We start from the raw sequence: 10,069 nt of genomic DNA, 5'->3' as shown, positions 1-10,069 counted from the left end.
CACCGCTGATGATCCGAGAGCGCTGCGGTCGCCTTGCTGCGCAGGGCTCTGCGCAAGTGGCCTTCTTGCCAGTGGGCGTGCGCGGCTAGCCGGCAGCTGAAATTGGTAACGAGTTTCACGAAGGTCAGCTCAAACGGGGATCCAGTTTACTGGCGGATCGGCACAAGAGACACAGCTGCAATCTTCCAGGAAGGAGAAACAAGTGAAAAGTGGCCGACACAGCCGCAGCTCCCAAAGCATCATCCGCTTTCAACCTGAATTGGTAAGCCCCAAAATTAAGGGCAACATATGTGTGCAGACTCGCCCGCCTACGCATGCTTGCATAGGTAATCTGTGAGACAGAAACGGGGATCAAACAGAGTACTCATGAATGGCGTTGCAGGCACTAATGAAAGAGTAGACGTTTTGTATTCCGAAACACACCGAGCTTTCAACTTCCTATAATTATAAGTCCCCAATGATCCAAACTACAAACAGGAAACAGAAGACGTTGACACGCTATAAAAGCCAACCAGAAGTAGACTGTAGAAGCGTTAGTGGACGCCTTGGCGGCACTAAATAAAGGAGTGGAGATGAAGAGTTTTCAATGTTATTTTATTCCTGATAAGCCGTGCCCAGTGCCTTCAGAACGACCGAACGGCGGCACACATGCCCCCGTGTGCTTCCGATAATTTATTATTCCAAATGTTTTTTCGTAGAGTTTCCCATTCCGCAGACTGATGCCAAAGGTCAGCACCTAGAAACGCCACACGTTAGCAGCACGCTCGCTAAGCAGTTGCGCTTTCTCCATTCTCTAGCCTGCTGCGCGCACAAGCGACTTGGGGCAGTTCTGTGTGCTCGCCGCTGACGTCAGAAACAAACGCCAAGTGAAAAAAGAAGCTGTTGCGGTAAATTATCTCAACGCACCGGGCTATATCTTCTCTATATCTGTCGTTCCTAACGCTGTGAGCAGCGTTATCAACAAATGATAAATCCTCCAAAATTACGGTCCGTATTCCTTTACATATCCCTGTACCAAATATCTGCGATGCGAATACAGTGCCCTGTAACACAAGCCAATAGAACTTCGGCTACTCTTACAATAAAATAATCATCATCTGCGGCCAAATAAAAGATATGGCAGTAGGGAGCATGGTGTGCAGCTTCACGTGAAAGAGGGAAGGTGACACTGGAGCGGGAGCTCCGGGTTAGTGGGAACAGTCAGAGCTGCACGCCAAGCTGTGTGCCTGAAGGAATCAACCGTCTTCGGAAACGTCGGGTTCAGTTATGCAGTTTTGGGGAATATTCAGTGCCCTTTTGCTAGCATGTTACGTCGCAAACATACATTAAGTTGTATCAGAATGCCCCTTCAAAATTAAAAAAAAAACTCTTTTGACCCAGAGCAATGGTTGTAACAAATCATTTTCCGCCCAAAACAAACTGCTACCAACTTTCTTGCACTACTTCATTAAGCTACGTTGAATGTGTTGCTGCACTAACTAGAAGCAGCATTTCATGCAACTCTTCACCGTTACGCGCAGTCTGGCATACTGCCAGGCAGTTTATATCTGCTCACCTGATTCCGCTGCAAGTCCACAAGTGAGCCGCGGAAGGCAAGTACGGTTTCAAAGTGACGGCTGCACTGCACAAAAGTACTGTTTATTCCAGGTTAAGAGGTGAGGAACCGCGATGGAATGCTTCTAAGCCATATTGTCATGAAGAGCGACAGCAGCCTGTGTTCAGCAGGATGTTGGGGGGTTACATTTGGGGTCACATAATCTTTTCGTTATTTTTTTTTTTGCCGTACGCAACGTAAGCGACGGCCGGCAGTACCTAATCACAAACACATGCTAATCGGCCATCGAGAGAGATGTTCCTTCGGCTTCTGCTGGGCCATCCCACGAATTCATGCACTCGCAGGGAACGCCGTTTGTATATAATAACAGACTGAATGGTTATATTCAGGTTTACTCTATGTTTCATCCCGGTTCCTCCAATGCTAAGACTACGCGAAGTCAGCCCACATGAAGGAGCACCAACCTTGCCAGTCGTCTCGAGTGGAACACTGATACTGCGGCGATGTAGCCGCGATGCCGTTGGTCGGCTAATCGGCGAGGCTGCCCGGAGTGGAGGCCTCCCCGGCACCTACAAAGGCACACCCGAACAAAGGTGTTGATGAGTGCTCTCAGGAAATCGCGTCTCGGAATACCGGAAGGGGTCAAGTCTACTGAGCGGGGTGCAAAGCGCATCTCCGAGGAGTGCAGCAATGGTTGGCAAAGTTTCGCGGAACATCGCTCCTCTTGAGTGTACCAACGTCCGAGATGTAAACAGCTGTACGCAGGTTATTGGGGCTCCGCACATGGACGCAGCGATTTGCAAACGGTAATCGTAACTTAAGGCCAGCGCCCTGTCGTCTGCTGTCTTCGAAGAGATCAGACACGTTTCCGTGCTGCACCATTCTTTGCCCTCTGAGAATTATGGAACCGGGCCGCGACGCCCGCGTTTTAATCGAGGCGCTGTGCGGTATCAATGCACGTTAAAGATACCTAAATGATCTAAATTATTCCGGAGCCCTCCACTACGGCACCTATTTCTCTCTCTCCTCTTTCACAACCACCTTCCTCTTCCCACACGGCGGAGTTGAGGTCTCCACCGAGGAGTGATACAAATAATGCGTATTTTGTTTTCCTCGAAAACCAATTTATATTAAAAGAGAGTGCACTTATAGTGCCCTTGAAGTTCCATGTGAGCGGGAATCCGTTCCTCGGGATCCCGTGAGCTGGGCGAAGAGCAGCAAGGAAGACAGCTTCCACCAAGGAATAACGGGAAATCTGCAATAATTCCTGCGGATATGTAGATTTTGTATCAAGCCACGTGTACGCTGGAAAACATTCTACAGTCCACGGTGACTCCCTCTATACGCATTCTTACTGTCTTCTTCTAATTTCGTCATGATTATCCGCTTTCTGCCTTTCGCGGGCGTTCGCTGCAAGAAACCACACTGTGTGGTGTTCACCACACTGCCCGTGTGCATTATTGCATGCAAGTTGTGGTATCCTACATTTCCAACGTTAGTAACCGTCACGACAGGTTACCAACTTAGGGATGAAGCTTCGTACGACACGTGTGCAAAGGTTCGCCGCTCACGGAAGCTCTACAACAGCCGCCCCATACTGACCACATCCACGCCCCGCGACATGTGAGCCAGCAGAAGACGGCTTTGATATCCGGTTACGTGATGCTCATGAATGACTGTGGTCGCTTCGTTGGGATAGGATATGGCTCTTTTTTCTGCTACCCTCTGCAGGGATCACTGCTCAGATCCAGGGATGGGAGGAGGTGGGAGGGCACGGTGACGTCATCGAACGAATGCACGGCACGCGCTAAGCACACATCACGCGCAAAACTTCAGGGTCAGCATTGCGTCACTGGGCAGGACCGGTAAGTAATCCATATAGGGAAGGGACTGGCAGACGCACACACACTGCACAGGCCCGGTAGAAATTCATGTGAGGTAAGGAATTGGGGCACAGGCAACACAAGCGCAGGTCAGGGAGGTAATCCAAGGGACGCAGGGCAACCGCGGACGAGCACACAGGCAGCGCAGGTTGGTTTGTAATACGTGTGATGAATGCATTGGCGGACTAAGGAGGAAAGAAAAGAAATGACGTACGAGGGGGTACCCAAAAGAAACCGGACTAAATTTTTTGGTCGGCAAAGCTTCTGTGGTACCGCGTTTTGCCACTAGGAGCGCATAGAACGAACATTCTAGAGTCAGTAAGCCGAGTGCCGTCGTTGAAGGAGGTCAGACTAGTTTAGGCAGAGTTTTAGTGTGACGACTGTTTTGTGTGAATGTCGTTTTTGCAATGGCTGATTTTCGTGAACAGCGTGCGCTGGTGAAATTCAGATTTTTGCTCGAAAAAGTTGAATGGAAACTCTTGAAACATTAAGAAAGACGTACAAGGACGATGCTATGGGGACAACTCAAGTGTTCCTGAATCAAAGCAACAATCATGCCAATGGAAAACTTCAAATTCACCTCGCCTCAAGAAAGCTTGTCAGATGAAACCAAAGCTCAAAACAATGCTGATTTGTTTTTTCGACGTGAGAGAAGTCGTCCATTGAGAATTTGTTTCGCAGGGTCAGACAGTTAGCCAGGCTTTCTACTTGGATGTTTTCAAAAGATTGGGCAACAGTGTGCGGTGGAAGCGGCCAGATTTGTGGCGGTCGGGTGACTGGTTTTTCCATCATGGCAATGCCCCTGCTCACACAGCCCTGTCTCTACGAAAATTTGGGACCAAAAATGGCATGACCCCTATTCCTCAGCCCTCATACTCTCCCGACCTTGCCCTGTGCTACTTTCTTTGTTTCCTAGAATGAAAAAATAGGTGAATGGAATGCGTTTCGCTGATGTTGCTGAGATGAAGAAAAAAACGACGGAGGCACTCTCAAGCATCACAAAAGATGAATTTAAACAATGTTTTGAAAAATGGAATAAAAGATTCGATAAGCGTATCATTGCAAGTGGGGAACACTTTGAAGGAGATTGAAGGTCTGTGCTTAAAATGTGAACAAATAAGTTCAAACAAAAATAAGTCCGGTTTCTTTTGGGTACCCCCTCGTATACGGTAGGTATATCGACTGAGGTAGCCAAGTGAGGTAGGGCAAACGCAGACGAGAACATAGAGCGCAGGTCGGGTAGGTAATCCGAGTTGTGAAGGCACTCGCGCACACACACTAACAGCAGCTTATCACCCGAAACATAGAATCCACCCACCCACCCATCCACCCATCCACCCACCCACTCATCCACCCATCCTCCCATGATATTGTTGGCAGCCAAGAGGTGCTTATGCCTCGCGTAGTGTAATAATGACTCTGCGAGGTCAGCGTCACCATCTGCGCGAAACAAGTCATCCGAAACGATTTATATTCTGCCAGCTCTGCGTAAATGACACATTGCCACAATTACAAGCATACGTTTCAACTCGTGGGTGTTCAACATGAAGAAAGCAATTAACGGTCGCGTCTGAGTAAGGACGTGCGCAAATTTCTTTGAAAAATGAAGAAAGATTGCATAGAGGAGCGTGCGTAACAATTTATATCCTTCTTGCATGTAAGAAGAAAAGGCGATTAACCCGAAACGCCTTCAGCTAGCAAATTGCGGAAAAGTTGTCGCAAACGCTGAAACATGACCATGAACGCTCTCTCAGTGGATAGCTTAACTAGCGATTTTTTTTTTATTTTGCGTCGAAGACCTTTAGTTTGACTCGACTGCTTAGCCTGTCATAAAAGCAAACTGAGTTTCTTGTGCCCTCGAGGAAACGGATGTGCTTGTCTGACAAACAAATATAACGAAAAGGTAACGATAGTGGGCAAATTATGCGTGGTAAAATTACATAAACGGCTCAAAACACACTGGGCGCTTACAAGAACCCGACAACGTCGGGTCGAGTCGTGCATCCGGAATGAAATTTGCCCTTTCAGGCCCAAGTAAACACCATTCGCGAGACCTCCCCAAGCATGGCATTCGATCTGTTTCAAGCGTGGGAATAAAGTTATCTGCAAGGCAGAACTGCAGCAGCAGCCCGCTTCCTACTTGCGCCGTCACGGCTCAGAGGGAGCACCGCAACTGTCTTTCACCCGCTGGCCGGGTTCGAAGGCGCAGTGATCGAGTTGAGGTGAGACCCACTGCGATTGGGTTGCCGCAAACTCGTTCGCAGAGGCGAAGCAATGAGCAACTTTCTAAATATCCACGGCTGGCTCTATTCCAGTCTACGTTGAGCATTCGACAGCGACCTAAGCGCTCTGTCGTCACGCGCATCCAAAGTGAAAACAGCGCAAAAGGAAGGAAACAAAGAAAGAAGCTACACACAAGCGGATGAGAAAACAGCGCCAGTTTCGCACAATTTTTTCCGTGTTTCCTGTTTGTATTGTTTTCCGCAAAATTTATCAACTGGCTAAGCGTAAACCGTACAAAACAAGATTGCTTCCATTCCTAAAAGTTGAAGTGGGAAAAGTAACTGCGTGAGTTACCTCTCGTTCGCTGATTATGAATCTTCTTGGCGAATTATAGCGGGAAATTTGGCGGAAAAGCTGAGTGTGCAAATAAGAATTACGCGCGCTAAAAACTCGAGGGCCAACAGCCGGACCCATGGAAGTCACAGCGATATAGCAGGTTTAAGCGGTTATCACACAGCGCGCCAAGACTGCGAATGGACGCCATAGACGAACTGCGGTGCACCTTTTGCGGCAGACGTCTATAGCTGCCGCTGAAAATTTTGAACCGGGTGGAAACAGCACTAAAACTGTCACTCGAGTTTCAAGTGTCATGACGATAAATGGCAGCTTTCAGAACTGACGCCCTGGACTAGAGCGTAGATCGACAAATCAGAAATGAAGACTTCACTAGCTAAAATGCTCTTGCTTCTTAAATGAAATTCTGTTTCACTTACGGAAATTTATGTGGTTTCTTTTCACATGTTAATTTATTTTTTCCTTCTATCGCATTGTATACCGACTGCCCAGATTTCAATATAGGCTCGTGTGTACTAGCAAGATAACACCAGATTCTGCAAAATTACACGAATTGCATTTCTAACACATTTAGCAAAACAAACTTTCAGCTGCCTGTTTTCTCTTTTCAATAAAAAATTCAGTTTCGAGTCAGCGCTCGTCTTTGTGTCCTCTTGTTTCGTCCGTCGTCTTGTTCGCGCTGTACTCTCCCACGATATATTTAGTTAATCAGCGAACTAATTAAAGCAGTTTTCCTCTTGCCTGGCGCCCGCCGTAGCCTCCAGTATAGCCCCAGTGCTAAAATAAATCTGAAGAAATTTACCTTTTTTTAAAAATTTTGGAAATTCTAAAAAAAAATACCCGGCATATGGTCAGAAGCGAGCGGGAGGACCTTCTAGCGTGGCCATGTTTTTACGTAATCACTTGCCTGCTCGGTGCACTCTTTAATTCAAAGCTCGAAGGCAGCTGCCATCACCCGCGAGCGATAGCGAACGAAGAGTAAGCGCGCAAATCAGTTAGCCTTACATCCCCAAGATAGCGCTATAAGCACGTCATCATCGATCTGCAGTTTGAATATGGAGCACCAATTTTTTTTACTTCCATCTGAAACACTGCTTGCGCCTAAATTTTGCTGAAAAGAACCGTTTGAGGACTGAAGCATAGTGTCCATTGAAAGCACCAACGTGCAGCGCTATCCAAAGTATTCCTAAGCAGGTGTTTGCAAAGAGGCCATAACGATGCAATCGTGTCAAGCGGAAACATGCACCTCCGGAGTAGCACAGAGGAGCTCACAGCTGCTCGCAGTGAGAGGAACGCGGCGTCGGCAGCCGATGGCATGACCGAACGTGCCGCTGCGCCGATGCACCCCACTACGTTATACGCACTGCACACGCACTAGGCTCACTACAGATGGACACAAACCTCCTTATCCTTACGCCGGCAGTTTACGCAGAACCAGAAATTCTAGCCGCAGTTACAGGATGGCTCATTGATGCAAGGAGACGGCAGATCAGGCGCGCGCCCGAGTCTTCGTTGATTTTTTAAGGCGAAAGCCTTTAATGGCTCATACTGTCGTGACCAAGACGTGTTAGAAAATTTGTCCGCGTTTCAGATTGGTCGAAATGGTCGTGACGTCACTGGGCGCGAATTATTACGGGTGTCCACCGAAATATGTCAGACAGTTACTGCGCAATTTCCTTTCCTCAAATACAATTTTCGACTGGTGCCCAACGAGAAATGTGAGACAGTTATTGCGCAATTTCCTTTCCTCAATTAAATACAATTTTCATTTTCTCCATTGCGGCCCCTCTTTCTTCTTTCACTCCCACTTCCTCCCTTCCTGTACGGTGCGGTTCAGGTGTCCACCGAGATGACAGAGAATGACAGCTCCTTTTCCTTTCCTCAAAAAAGCGTCGCGTTCAAAGGGCAACCCATCGCGCCGAACGGGTGGCGGCGTTCCGTGGACTCCCTGGCAGCGCTACAACACGCTGTCACGTTCCACTTCTAGAGGCAAAGATTAAGCGCCATTAATTAGCAGGTAATTAATACACGAACAGAATGTTAAGTGAACAATCGTGTAGCAGAATGCAGCACTCAGGCTTTCGCCTTTCACCACTTTAGCCGCTAAAGTTCCTCGTAACTTTAAGGTGTCGGTGTGTAAACGGCGTTTCCTGCCTCCGTTGTTTCCGCGCTGAGGTCGCAAGCGCGCTCTATTTGTTTTGTCTTCTTCGTCAGAATGGTTTCCGTCAGGACAGTCATTTCGGCAATCCAATTTGAAAAGATTTTTTTCTCAATATCAAATGCCGCACACGCGAGTACACGGCTCCGCTAACGCTAGAAAAGCATCGATAAAAAACACGTTTTCGGCGCCATAACTGCGCGACGTCATCTCAGTAACGTGAATTGAAGCAGCCGCCACTTTCTGCGAGATTAATCGAGGCGGCCCGCGCAGACGGAATGGGAGTCACACGTGAACAGCGGCGTTCCTTTGTTGCCTGCTGCTGTATCAGTCAAGCGATTCTCGCCCGAGTACTTTCTACAATCACGGGTTCTTCCCTTTTCCTTCATGTGCCTTTACAAGCGCTCAAATCGCAGCTAGGCTCCTAGTACAGGAAAGAGGGCGCAGGCGAAACCTTGACGCAGGTGATTGTCTCGTCCTGTGTTTTCTTTGTTATTCGCAGCAGCGGCTCTACCGTAAGAAGAGAGGAGAAGTACCACGCGTCCACCATTGGTCATATCGGGCATAGGCAGCCATTTGTCTTTTGCGGGGGCACTACAACTGGTCTCATCGTATCAGTAAAATAAATCAGGAAGGCAAAAAATGAGGGGAAGCTTGTAGAGAGGAGACGAATCAAGAAGGGCTAGCAAGCATGCGCAAGGGAATATTCTCGCTGTAGCTGAGCAGTTGGGCTTTTTCTACGCGTGAATGAAAGGAATTGAAGAAAAGCATACGCGCCACTCGAGAGGCAAAGGGGAATCTTTCTGAAACTAGTAAACGCTACTGATGGCATCTGGGCCGATGCGTTTTGCTTTAAGGTTAAGCCTCGAAACAGAGCGTGTGTATACTGTTATCTTTCCTTTCGTCCTGCTCATCATTTGGGCTCGTTTCTTGAATCTCAGAAACCGAAAGCTTTTAATCGTAGTTCTGTCATTTCTGGTTAGCTTCTCCATGGCTACAAAGCCAACTAATTTTGGAAACTTGCAGTCAGAGCCACACGCGATTGCATAGCGACTACGGTTATGTCGAGGCTTGCTTCCGCCACACTTTCGCCTTATATGAGGCTGCAAAGACACGAATCTACGATGTACATGAGCGCAGAGGATAAAACCACCGACCTTTGGTGATGTAGCCGAGCTGGGCTGGTGGACGTCGGACGTGCCGTCACCACCTGGCTCGCAGCTGAGGGACGCCCCGCAGGATGGTGATGCGGGTGGACCTCATTCCTGCAATAATACCCTCACGAATTATAGTTTCCACGCGGAAATGAAATTAGCGGCACAGAAGCAAAGATTTAGAACGTGTAGTGTAATGAGAAATCACCAGCATTGCAGGACGTGCTGGCGCAACAACAGCGACCCTTTGTCACTAAGCTAGTACGCGCATTGCGCGTGCCGTGCTTCCATGGATCACAAACGGACGCTCTGGATAGAAAGAGCGTTTATTCATGTTGTTCTTGCTGTGACTGGGAGAAGGATGAAAAGGAAATTGCACGGACCTGCCTACTGGCTCGAGCCGAGCCACCGCCGCTACCGCGTGTAGATAGAGGAAAATTAAAAGATAAGAGGAAAGAGTGAAATAAAAGAAAAGACGCGCGTCGCAGCAACAACCGCGTCCGCCGAAGCGGACGCTGCTGAAAAAACATTTAAGAGGCCGAAGCCGCGATCGCTCCACCACCTCCTCTCACGTTTATTCATTCATTCATTCATTCATTCATTCATTCATTCATTCATTCATTCAATCCGATTCATTCCGCGTTCATTCATTCCGATTCGCCAGCTTATATAAGTGACCGGGCGAGGGTAAGGGGAGAAGGGACGAGGGAAAGCGTGAGGAGCATGCTCTTGGCGTTCGCCG

The 10,069-nt window shown here is 48.2% G+C and overlaps 1 long non-coding RNA gene across 2 annotated transcripts; it reads right to left on the bottom strand.

Annotated features, from left to right (window-relative positions):
• LOC149336550 (uncharacterized) lies at nt 1–9,672 on the bottom strand. 2 transcript variants are annotated; one of them, XR_016284573.1, is made up of 4 exons: nt 9,536–9,672; nt 9,331–9,438; nt 2,020–2,124; nt 1–96 (listed from the first exon to the last, which is right to left on the bottom strand). It is a non-coding gene; the product is annotated as an uncharacterized LOC149336550 (long non-coding RNA). The 2 variants fall into 2 exon arrangements; XR_016284572.1 differs by having other exon boundaries at nt 9,331–9,672.
• Nucleotides 9,673–10,069: the final 397 nt, after the last annotated feature.

This window comes from Amblyomma mixtum, chromosome 7 (genome assembly GCF_055824585.1).
Source record: "Amblyomma mixtum isolate Tamu chromosome 7, ASM5582458v1, whole genome shotgun sequence".
NCBI classification, from domain to species: Eukaryota; Metazoa; Arthropoda; class Arachnida; order Ixodida; family Ixodidae; genus Amblyomma; species Amblyomma mixtum.
This window is presented reverse-complemented; position numbering and strand designations above follow the sequence as displayed.